This window comes from Orcinus orca, chromosome 7 (genome assembly GCF_937001465.1).
Source record: "Orcinus orca chromosome 7, mOrcOrc1.1, whole genome shotgun sequence".
Lineage (NCBI taxonomy): Eukaryota > Metazoa > Chordata > Mammalia > Artiodactyla > Delphinidae > Orcinus > Orcinus orca.
In genome coordinates this window covers 12,199,703-12,212,421 of record NC_064565.1, presented here as the reverse complement: position 1 = coordinate 12,212,421, position 12,719 = coordinate 12,199,703, and the positions used below count along the sequence as shown (strand labels likewise).

Sequence of the window (12,719 nt, the reverse complement as noted above, 5' to 3'; positions counted from 1 at the left end):
GGAGAATAGAGGCAAAATCCTTCTTCCCCTATAGCTTCATCTAACCCTAATTACCTCCCAATAGCCCCCTTTCCAAATACCACCACACAGGGTGTTACGGCTTCAACATATGAATTTTGGAAGGACGCAGCACTCAGATCATGACGGGCAGAGTCCCTCTGTTTCTTGCCATCAAGGATTTTCCAGGCCCTCCCAGCCCAGCACCCAACCCCTTCTTCAAGGATAGGCCCCGCCCACCTCCTCTATGATTCACATGGGACCCTCCACCAAGTTCATGGAATCTGTTTTATAAGTGAAATTCTGTGGAGGACCGGGGTAAGCTGACCCACAAATATAGGTGGCACAGGCTCTGTCCTTGTGGATAGCACATGGAAAAGTGATGAGAGGCACTTGGCAATCCTTCCTCTCTCACCCTCCAGAAAAGAGTTCCACATTCAACTGTGGACCTCTCGATTCAGCCCTGCACAGGGTTTCGTAAAACTTCGAATTACTTGCCCATATTTAAAACTCAGGGGACATACCAGAAAATATCTGGATTTTTGGATTCCCTTGGAAAATTAGAACAGCCAGAAACTCTGGCCGTTTGTCTCTCCTGACTTGCCAGAAGCAAGCAACGGCTGCCTGCTTTAGGTGGTTCATTCTCCTGTCTGACCCCAGCTTTCCCTCTCCCCATCACTTCCCTCCCTGACACCCTTGTCACCTGCCATTTATCACTGCCTCTCCACTGTTTCTTGTGGAAGATAAAGAGCTAGACCAGGAGGTCCGTGCATTTCAAGAAGTTTGGGAGAGAGCGTGCCACTTTGTGGAAGGAAAGATTGATCCTACATGATTAACAAGCAAAAAAGTCTGTGCCAAAAGAATATAGGTGAAGATGTCATTGTGAAGTGAATAGTTGTCAGCTCTTATATTCTACCCAGGTCACTAAATGTGATGCTGGCTTGGCCCTGCTGAGTGTTTGGTCCTGCAAGAGCTGTTCTAGGATATCCATTATCCTGGCCACCAATAATTCAAACTCAAGGTCAGCAGTTAGTACCCAAAGCAGGGAATTCTGTATTTTTTACAGAAGGTGGACTCTGGGATCTATATTTTACATACGGAGAATTAAAACACAAGGATTTTTTTATGACAGATAAGTATCCTGCTTTGTGTGCCTTGGAGGTGTGTGGCCAGCAATGTCTAATTCCCTGTTCTGAGAACACAGGAAAAAAGTCTCTAAGAGGTAGAACCATAATATCTCAGGAAACAGTTAGTAAATATCCCAGAGGTATGTTTTCACTAGTAGGATCTGGTAGGACATGAATACAGATTCGTACGTCTTATTTATCGAGCAGTGTTGGCCTGCCCACCTCAATATGACTTCTCACCATTTCTAAACGAATGGAATGTACTAATTTGCTTTTCACCTACTATCCTGTGCCTTCCCAGTCCCACTCAACTACTTCATAAAAGTCACGACCACCCCCCAAACCATCATGAACTGCCAGAAGAAGGCAGAAGAGGAAGAGAGGTAAAGGTTTCTAAAAGGCAAAGAAGTGTAATAACAGCGGGTCTCGATGTTTCCATGTACATAGTGTGTGCTCAGTAAGATAGCATGCGCTGAGGACATATTACTTATTCAACCCTTGCAACGTCTTATGTCACTCTTTAGTAAATGAGAAGGCACAAGCCCACGGTGGCCATCAGTGCCTCTCTATTCCTCAAGAAAGCTAAGCTCTGAGCCACTTCAGGGCCTTTGCACCTGTTAACACTTCTTTTGGGAACACTCTTCGCACAATCTACAAATGACTGGTTCCTTCCCACTCAAAGGTCACCTCCTCGCAGTCTGCCCTGCTCATTGTTCCTGCCTTCCCCTGCCCACCTCCCTCAGATCACTCCTTTACAGGTGTCCAGTGAGTGTCCATTGGTTAAATAACCCTTGACTTTCAATCCCCTGTGGTTCTTGGGATTTTAATGTAACTTTCTGCTCAGGAAGCTCTCTGAACTCAAAAAACTAACCTGGACATCAAGTTCACACTGACGAGTACAGAATTCAAGGTACTGTGCTGTCTAGGGCCAGTAGGAATTACCAGTGTTATCATCCAGCCCCATCTACCTCATGATCCCACACACTCCCACTGTACAAATGCAGTTGGCTTTACAAACACCTCCAGGGAAATGCAGAAAGAGAAGTGAAGCCTAGGAAGGTATGTGGTATGGGAAAGGCCCTCCAGCTCTTCGGCCACAGGCATTATGGTAAAGACAGCTGAGGTGACCATGGAAATGGGAGTGGTGGTGATGATGCAGTCTTGGGGTTGAGGTGGGGGCAGGGCTGCTGATGGTTATGGTAGTGGCAATAGCCTTGGTATTGGGGTGGGTGCTGCCGCTGCCGATGATGGCAGGGTGGTGACTTGCCCAACTTGGGGTTGGGAGGGGGTATTGATGATGGTGGTGGCAGTGGTGATGGTGGGAGTCTTGGGGTTGGGATGGGGTATTGATGTTGGTGGAAGCAACAGTGATAGTGGGAGTATTGGGGTTGGGTTGGAGTGTTGGTGGTGGCAGTGGTGATGATGGGAGTCTTGCGGTTGGCATGGGATGCTGATGGTGGTGGTGACAGTGGCGATGGTGGAAGTCTTGGGGGTGGGAGGGGGTATTCATGATGGTGGTGGCACTGGTGACGGTGGGAGTCTTGGGATTGCGATGGAGTGTTGGTGGTGGTGGCAGTGGTGTTGGAGGGAGTCTTGGGATTGGGATGGGATGTTGATGGTGGTGGTGGCAGTGGTGATGGTGGGAGTCTTGGAGTTGGGAGGGGGTATTGATGGTGTTGGTGGCAGTGGTGATGGTGGAAGTCTTGGGGTTGGGAGGGGGTATTCATGATGGTGGTGGCACTGGTGATGGTGAGAGTCTTGGGGTTAGGATGGGTTCTGATAGTGGTGATCGTGGTGTCTGATGGCAGCAGAGAGGCAGTAGGGATGGGGATGGAAGGATAAAGGTGATGGCATCACACTTAGACTCTTGCATCTAACCTCAGGTCTTTGAGCTGGAAGAGCCACCTGGTTATCTCCCACAGGTTTCTACCTGTCACTACCCCGTTGAGATAACCTAGTAGTATCCCCAATTCTAAGGCTTTTGGTGACCACTTCAATCCTTTAGTACACTTGAAAAGACTCAGGATGTATTGGTCAAGGAATACACAGCATTGAGGTGTGAAAAACCTACGATTTTCCAGATAGTGAGGTGCTGGACAATCTGCAGCATTACAGATCTGGGTGCCAACTCGGGGGCTCCATCCACCCCACTCCTCTCAAGCTTCCTTCCATCACACAGAGTATAGAGAAGTCAGCCAAAGGATAAAACTGCTCACTGTGCATTGTTCCAAGGCAGCTGACCAACAAAGTATAAATAGCTCAGCCAGCACTGGTAACAGCCAGCCGGAATAAGCAAGCAGAAGAGGTTGGTAATCTGCTGGTGGAATCTCAGGCCTGAGAATGTCACCCCAAACGACCTAAGAGCAGACAATGCCCAGATACACAACGAGGCCGACTGCTGAGCAACAGAAGGGGGCACATATGACCAAATGGGGGGCTTCAAGGGGCCTATCTGAGCTGGTTAGATTCAGTCAGTAAGTACTAAACAGATCAAATCAGATCAAATTAATCCAGCCCCCACACCTACGGTCAATTAATCTTTGACAAAGAACACCAGAATATGCAATGGAGAAAAGACAGTCTTTTTGGCAAGTGGTGTTGGGAAAGTTGGACAGTCACATGTAAATCAATAAAGTTAGAACACACCCTCACACCATACCCAACAATAAACTCAAATGGCTTAAAAACTTGAATATAAGACATGACACTATAAAGCTCCTAGAAGAGAACATAGGTAAAATGTTCTCTGACATAAATCATAGCAATGTTTTCTTAGGTCAGTCTCCCAAGGCGACAGAAATAAAAATGAAAATGAGCAAATGGGACCTAATCACACTTATAAGTTTGCACAACAAAAGAAACCATAGGGCTTCCCTGGTGGCGCAGTGGTTGAGAGCCCGCCTGCCGATGCAGGGGACGCGGATTCGTGCCCCGGTCCGGGAAGATCCCACATGACGCCAAGCGGCTGGGCCCGTGAGCCATGGCTGCTGAGCCTGCGCGTCCGGAGCCTGTGCTCCGCAACGGGAGAGGCCACAGCAGTGAGAGGCCCACGTGCCGCAAAAAAAAAGAAAAAGAAAAAAAAAAAAAGAAACCATAAACAAAACAGAAAGACGACTTACGAACTGGGAGAAAATATTTGCAAATGACGCAACAGACAAGGGATTAATTTCCAAAATATACAAATAGCTCATACAACTCAATAAGGAAAAACAAACAACCCAATTAAAAAAAAAAAATGGGCAGAACACCGAAATAGACATTTCTCCAAGACATACAGATGGCTGATATGTACGTGAAGAGATGCTCAACATTGCTAATTGTCAGAGAAATTCAAATTAAAACTACAGTGAGGTACCACTTCACACCAGTCAAAATAATCATTAAAAAGTCTACTAATAACAAATGGTGAAATGGGTGTGAAGAAAAGGAAACCCTCCTACACTGTTGGTGGGAATGTAAATTGGAGCCTCCACTATGGAAAACAGTATGGAGGTTCCTTAAAATACTAAAAATAGAGCTACCATATGATCCAGCAATCCCACTCCTAGGCATATATCTAGAAAAAACTCTAATTCGAAAAGCATCCCAAGGTTCATTGCAGCACTATTTACAACAGCCAAGATGTGGAAGCAACCTAAATGTCCATCGACAGATGAATGGATAAAGAAGATGTGATATATATATATATATATATGTATATATATATATATAAAATATATATATATAATGGAATATATATATATATATAATGGAATATTTCTCAGTCGTAAAAAAGAATGAAATAATGTCATTTGCAGCAACATGGATGGACCTAGAGATTATCATAATAAGTGAAGTAAGTCAGACAGAGAAAGACAAATATCATATGATATCACTTATATGTAGAATCTAAAAAATGATACAAACGAACTTATTAACAAAACAGAAAGAGACTCACAGACATAGAAAACAAATTCATAGTTACCAGAAGGGAAAGGTGGGGGAAGGGACAAATTAGGAGTTTGGGACTAACAGATGCACACTACCGTATATAAAATAGACCATATATAAAATAGACCATATATAAAATAGACCATATATAAAATAGACCTACTGTATAGTAGAGGGAAATATATTCAATATCTTGTAATAACATAATGGAAAAGAACATGAAAAGTATATATATATATATATATATATATATATATATATATATAAAAAACTGAATCACTCTGCTGTATGACAGAAACTAACACAACATTGTAAATCAACTATACTTCAAAAATAAAATAAATTTTTTAAAAAAATTGTCACCCCCAACCTCAACCACCTTACGAAGAGGGAAGAGGTTTGGGAAAGAATATGAGAGAGTGACCAGGTTTGGTCTATTTTCAGCAGAGGTTGGGGAGAGTCTGCAATCACTTATTCATTCTTGATTCATTTGCTCTTTCTACCTACATTTCATTCCCATGGACATTCATTTCTTCTTATTCCATTTGCTCAATAAGTATAGCCCTTAGCTAGATGTTCTAGGAAATGGAAACAGGACCTAGTAAGAGGCAAGAGCCCCCTGACTTTAAACTGTGAAGTGGGCGTAGCGAATATCCCCCCAGGGGTGTAGTTTGTGAATGTAGTAGGAAGTCAGGGGGTTGGAGGGAAGTTAGCAGGGAGGTTTCCTAAGGAGGAAGAGCATCAGACTTTGCAGCTGCAAGAATGTTGGCAGCAAAGGGGTGAACATGGAAATGAGCAGAGTGTGTTCCAGGTGAACTGCACAGGCTCAGGTAGGACCTTGAGAGCAGCTGGCACTCCGGGCAGAGATAAGGGGACGAAGGCGGAGATTCGCATCCTGAGCCCTGAGCCGGTGCTCTGCCCACTCAACCCTGCCCCCTTCCTCTACCCCCCGCCCCGCCTTGTGTGAAAGAGGCAGAGTTTGAGGACCATGGGCTCATTCACCTGAATTACCCAGGGGGAATTTCAAAATTGTCACCTCAGACTCCAACATCAGAATCCCTGAAGTGGGCTTTGGCAGGTCAATTTTGGGGAAAATAACCCCGCTAGTGATTCTGACATCACCCATAATTAAGAAGCACTGCCCTGAAGAAACATGGAAAGGCCGAAAAGGAAGCAGATGGAGGACATGGCAGGATGCAGTCCCGGTGCTTAGCACTCTTGACTCTCAGTGTCACCTGGACCCACGCCTGACTGTGCGCTGTTTCAGCCTCAGCAAGCACCGCTGGGGTGCCTTCCACACTCCCTGGCTGAACCTGGTTTCTTGCAGACGTGCAGCCTCCGTCTGAGAGCTGCTGTGGACGAGCCTGTAGGGCCGGCCGGCTCCCACCTCAAAGAGCTCCTGCTTCTGCCCCCTCAGAGCTGGCACCCACCGAAAACGCCGCCGCAGCTTCCCTGTGGGGAAGGTCTGCAGGGCTACATGCAGTACCTTCCAGTTGTCAAACCTCTGCCCAGGTCAGACTTGGATCTCTCATCCCTTCCCACCCACTCCAGAAATACTCCGCCCTGGAGCCCACTCCAGGCTGTTACGCGGCCCCCGGGGGAGCCTGGAGGTGGAACCAGAGCGCACGGGATGTCAGGGCCCAGAGCCCAGCCCATGACAGGGCCACCAGGGTTTTCCAGTTGGGGGGGGGGGGCGGGGCGGAGTGGAATTCAAGTTCCAGCCCTATCTTCCCTGTGACTCACAATGTCTTCATCAGTACAGTGGGCTGGCTGCACTCTGAGACCTCCCGGGTCCCTCAGCTCCAGGACCCCATGTGAAATGTAAAAAACTGCAGTCTTGGGGCTGCCAGCACTTTCTCAGTTGTCTTTTGGCCACTGGGCCTCTCCAAACAGAGGCAGACTTTTCAGTGGAACTTTTAGTTTTGCCATAAAGCCTAAATCTTCTCCTAGGAAAGAAGAGATGAACCAACGAGAGGTATACTGCATAGTTGTGTAAGAGGCCATCTGCCCAGGGGTCAAGAACATCTTAGGGGACACCAAGGACATGTATGAGAGGAGCCAGGGCAGGAGGTCAGGACAGGGTGCTGTGGCTTTTCTTCCTGACATTGTGTTGGGGCCCTGGAGACTCAGCAGGGGATCTCAGGGTCGCAGGCTGACGTAGAAGAAGACCCTTGGGAAGGGCTTCTGGACACAGTAGTGCCTGTTTGTTTATTGGTTGTTTAACTGATTGAGTGAGCTGGAAAAAGGAATAGATACGCATGGTTAAAAATTTTAAGTGCAAAATTCAGAAAGTTTACACCAAAAAGCAACTCTCACTTTCAGCCTCATCCCCCGTTAGTCCACATGGCACCCAACAAGGTTCTTCCTTAGATATTCTGCTCATGTGCCTGAGAATCAGCGTGGCCCTCCCCTCCTCTGTATGTCATCTCCCAGGCCATGCCCAAGCCTCAGAGGAGTCTTGTAAGCTGCCCCAGCATGGTATTAGTTGTGCTTTGGGGACACAAGGGAGGGGCCTGTGTCCGTGCTCAGGGAGGGAAGGGTAGGGCGGTGGTCAGAGTGCCCAGAGGGCAGCAAAGGTGACCAACAGACAAGGCCACACGCCAGAGAAAGGGGACAAGAGTTGGCCAGGTTGGTCTCTGGGGATTCTCAACAGCACCCCACAGAGTGACTGCAGTTCTAGCACACCCCCCCCTTCCTCACATAAGGGGTCCCGTACTCCATGGGCACTGGGCCGGCTGCTAAAGACCACCTGAACGCTCACAGAAAACACCAACAATAGTGAAAAACAAAACAAAACACCAGCAAGGATACCTGTGCAGCTCCAGGCTGAGCTCCTAGACCAGGGAGAGCCTAAAATAAGAGCAACTCCCTCCTGAGAAATCAGGCACCTGTACAAATTCAGTCACACGGAGAAACTGGGGGTGGCGGCTAGAGAGAACAGAGAAGGAGCTGGTGGTCAACAGGTGACAGGAAACCTTTAGTCCTTTTTGGCAAGTCAGGCGTAGGGGTAACGTGTGCACAATCAGGATTAGCAGGAATGCATGCAAAGAACTCCCTCACTGTCTGGTTCCTAGCATCTTTCAAAAACAGGCAGCTATTAGTTGCGCCTAATGGCTCAGCACTGCCACTTGAGAATGTTGCTTCGTGGCTGATTAAGCCCCTGATTCACTCACGATCCCAGGGAAGCACCTGGGGGCCCCCTTTCTTCCTCCCATAGGATCAGCAGCCTTCTCCAGCTCAGTGGACCGTGGACCAGACACTCAGTGGTTTGTTCCTGAGACCCACGGAGTCTAGCTGGGATGGAGGATGCTGACTCCTCGGCACCCCTATTCCTTTAAAAGGATTCTCCCCATTGTTGTGAGAATTCCATTGTGAATCCCAATGGGGAGACACAGAAATGAACCCTGCAGGATTGCTGGTGTGTGGGATGTGACTGAGGGCCACCCCTCCCCACCTTGCTCTCCACGTGCACAGCCCACTTGGCTCCAGTGGCGGAGAATGGCACACCCCACCTTCCCATGCTGCCTGGGGAGTTCTGGGCGCTGGAGCCAGACTTGGCCAATGACAACATGTTGGGACTTCTGCTGGGGCCTCCTGGGGAAGGAGGTTTTCTCTACTATAAAGAGTGGCTGAGAAGGTTCCCTCTCTTCTGCTGTCTTCCCTCAACTGTTGCAGGAAGGGGGACCCCTTTCAGGGTCCAAGAGTGAGCTCTTGTCTAACACTCGGAAATGAATTGTCCGAGGAGACACATGTGCTGACCAAGTAAGAGACTTTATTGGGAAAGGGAGCCCAAGTGGAGAGCAAGAGAGTAAGGGAACCCAGGAGAACTGCTCTGCCACGTGACTCACAGTCTCAGGTTTTATGGTGATGGGGTTAGTTTCCGGGTTGTCTCTGACCAATCATTCTGACTCAGGCTCCTTCCTGGTGGCGCACACATAATTCAGCTGAGATGAATTCCAGCCAGGAGGATTCTGGGATGTTGGTAGGAGGTATGGACTGGCATCTCCTCTCTCCTTTTGACCTTTGCCGAATTCTTGTGGTTGGTGGTAGCTCGTTAGTTCCACATTCCTCACCAGGACCTCCTGTTGTAAGAGAACTCATGCAAGTGGTTGCTATCGGGCCTGGCCAGGATGGGCGGTTTCAGTCAGTGGTTCCCCTAACACAACCACTGGGGAAACATCCCTGGTGGGGAGAGGATAACTGAGGGGAACGATGGAATATGCCTGGGTCTCCGAGGATGTCTGGAGCCAGTGCACAAACTCTGAGACCACTCGTGGCTCTGCTTCTGCCTCAGCATATGGTGTAAGTCCTTCTTCTTAAAGCCATTTGCAGCCGGAGCTCCTTGCTTTCAGCCCAAAGCATCCTGAGAGATTTTTTTTTTTAATATGTGTCTTCAGATTCATCCTCCTGGCCTTTGTTCCCTGCTCCTCCCTCCCTGAGATGAGGCCCAATCCCTCCCTTGTCCCTTCCTGCCCGTCACAAAGGCTCAGGACACAAAGTGTCAGATCAGAGAAGGAGGTAAGAGCCAGCCCAGCGATCCAAGCCTCCGGCGTAACGTGCCCCCCTCCAAAAAAAATCACTGTAACATAAAATCTGACAATGTCCCTGTTAACCCAAAAACTGGTTAACCTTCTGGTGGGTGTTGAGTCAAAAGACACAACCCAGACAAAGACTAGAAGGAAGCATTTATTACTTGCAGCAAGTAAGGAGAGCACTGGGGATCTTTCCCAAAGCAGCGTCTCCCCAGACAGCAAAATTGGGGACCTTTTAAGCTAAGGGTACGTGCACGTTCATGAAGGGGCTTGAGCAGAGGAGAACTCAGCATAGAATTGGGGCAAAGGTCGACAGAGTCTAAGCTTTAGTTGACTGAAGTCAGGAGGGTCAACATCATCTTTCCATCCTCCACCTGAGTGGGGACCTTGGTTCCTGCAGAACTCAAAGACTGTATCAGATTTTGAGGGATATGCCTCGAGGAGGAACTAGGACTCTGTTTTATCATTGAACTATTGTTTCTTGACTGCTTTTCCTTTGTTCCTGCATTCCCTCACTTTCCTTAAGACCACGGATTACTGAGACCTGTTCAAGGACACATGTTGTTTCCAGGCTTAGATCCCCAAATGGCTCAGGCCAAAATGACTTCTCTTATGTCAAGGAAGCCATGCCTGGTTCTCTTTCTCCAGGGACCCCCTACCCTCTCTGCTTACATCCCTTTTGCACATAATCTCCTATAGCAACTTCCTATTTCCCACAAGAAAAAGCCCAAACTTGAGCTCCTTATTGGATCTCACTGTAATCTGACCCTACAGGGCAAACCTACCCCGTGTGGAAATGCATTCTGTGTGGGCTGAGAACTGAGGCCAACAGGAAGTGGCCACCTCCCCTGGGAGCTCCGGTTTTGTTCCATTCTGTGCATGATGTGTGCACTGGTACTCTGGGGCCTCGAGGGAAATCACAGGAAACTTCACACAAAGGCAGCCTGGGGATGAGTCGTGAAGGATGAGGGTTTCCAAGCCAATCATAATAATGCCTGATACCACAGATATGAGCCCGGGGCTGCCTTTGTGTGGCTGGATCCTCTACCAGGAATCACACTTCTCTGGCCCACATGCCTGACACCTGCTCTTCCTATGACACCCACAGGAGCTCCTTCCCACCCTGAAAACTTCCCTGGCCCACCCAAACCACCTCACTCCTGCCTTTATGCTGTCAGAGGACTGAGGATTTCTCTACCACTATAGGCATTCTGCGTTATTATTCAGAAGACTATTGTTCAGATAAATGTCTGTCTCCCACAATGTAAGGGCAGGGACATGTTTTTATTCACTTTTAAATCCCCAGAGATTAATACAGAGGCTGCTGGAGACTTGACATGCTATGTAGGTTTGAGCGGAAAGAGAGGAAGAAAGGAGCGGGGGAGGGAAGGGAGGAGGACAGGCCCACACTCTGGCTCCAGTTGACTGGTCTCCTAGCCCTTTTGAAACAGGAGGGGAGGGAGCAGGGCACAACCTTTAAAAGAATTACGTAGCCCTTGAGGATATGGCATAAACTGGTTAGGAAAAACTAGGTCCGAGATGGTGAAAGATTCAACTTCTAGTCGACCTTGAACCTCATTATATGCTTATTGTAAACATCAGCATCTAAATGACATACAGTTGCCATGACAGTTCCGAGGCAGACCAGAAGAGGTCAAAAAGTGGGATGGTGGCCCATTCCTGGAAATCCCTGCCCCTTCCCTGAAATAGTTGGAATAATCTTGCCACTCATTAGCTTATAAAGTTATCCAACTCATAAACACTAACCACCCTATATGTCGGTGCCTCTCGCCTTCTGAGATGGTCCACGCTCTGTCTGTGGGATGTGTATCTCTCTAAATAAATCTACTTCTACTTCTATCACTTTGTCTCTCACTGAATTCTTTCTGTGTACAGACACAAAAGAACCTGCGCTTCATTAAGTCCTGAGACCAGGTGTGTGATCTCAATTAAAAGACAGTGGGTTCAAGTCCCAATCTGGGTTGTGGGGTTTCACTTTTACAAAGTTGAGACCTTTTTGGCCAGGTATTAACATGTCAAAACCTTCACACCTTAGCAAAACTAAGCGTTGCATTTTTTCTTTTTTGATGACAAGGGGCAGCCACTGCAGTCAAGTTCCTAGCTGCTAGGAGGAAGCCTGGGTAAGGAGGCAAGTGCAGCTCGCATGGGCCCCGGGAGTGCCCATGGAAACCCCTCCGTGTCCTCCTGGCTCAGGGCTGCAGCAGGACTAGGTCAGATTAACTGCTTCTTACCCTGAGGGCAGAAAGGCTGCCACTGAACTGGAGGGGCCATAACCGGGTAGGGCTCTGGTGGGGATGTTCTCTGGTAAAAACCAAGGTGGCACAGAGAACATCTCAGTCTGGTCACCAGAGTTTCTGGAGAAGTACAAAACCGTTCATCCTTAAAATCTCTAGAATGTCAACTAGGGGACCTCACCCTGAAACATAGCTTCTTATATACGCCAGAGTGTCCAATCCGCCTTTTGGGTCAAGATCTCCTTTGTAAATTAAATGTTCAAGTAACATTTCCACCAGAACAGCTTAATATCAGGGTCCCACTGGAGCATGCTTTTAACCTACAAATGGCACTCATGGAAACCCTAGAAAAGGAGACAGAGCTCTTTCCCCCTGAGGTTTACAAAAAGGTAAGGCAAGAAGTGGGGGCTGATGGCACTCCAGGGAAGGCCAAAAACGCAAGACCAATACAAATCCCGTGGGACACCTAATCTAAAACAATATCCTCTGAGACAAGAGACCCGCAAGGGAATTCAGACAATTCTGTAGAAGTTTTTGAAAACAGGACTGATTAAACCTCGCAGGTCCTCCTATAAAAACCCTATCCTCCCAGTCAAAAAGTCAAACTCAGCAGAGTATCACTTTGTCCAACATTTGAGGGCTATTAATGAAGTAATCCAAGACTTACACCCTGTGGTGCCTAATCCACACACTGCTCACAGCTATTCTGGGAACATATGGCTGGTTCTTAGTCCTGGACTTGAAAGATGCTATTTTCTGCATTCCTACTGCAGACTAATCACAGCAACCTTTTGCTTTTGAATGACAGGACCCAAAAACACAGGTAGCCCAACAGTATTGTTGGACAGTCCTGCCTCAAGGATTTAAGGATTCCCCTA

The 12,719-nt window shown here is 47.8% G+C and overlaps 1 long non-coding RNA gene across 6 annotated transcripts in view; it reads right to left on the bottom strand.

Moving 5' to 3' along the window:
• LOC117195483 (uncharacterized) overlaps positions 1 to 12,719 on the bottom strand; it is a 44,558-nt gene that overhangs the window by 16,547 nt on the left and 15,292 nt on the right. The window contains exon 3 of one of the 6 annotated variants that reach the window (XR_004475200.2): positions 6,625 to 9,417. The exons of the other annotated variants lie outside the window; for them this stretch is intronic. This is a non-coding gene — a long non-coding RNA (uncharacterized LOC117195483). Of the gene's footprint in view, positions 1 to 6,624; positions 9,418 to 12,719 lie in introns of those variants that run through there. 6 annotated transcript variants of the gene reach the window in all.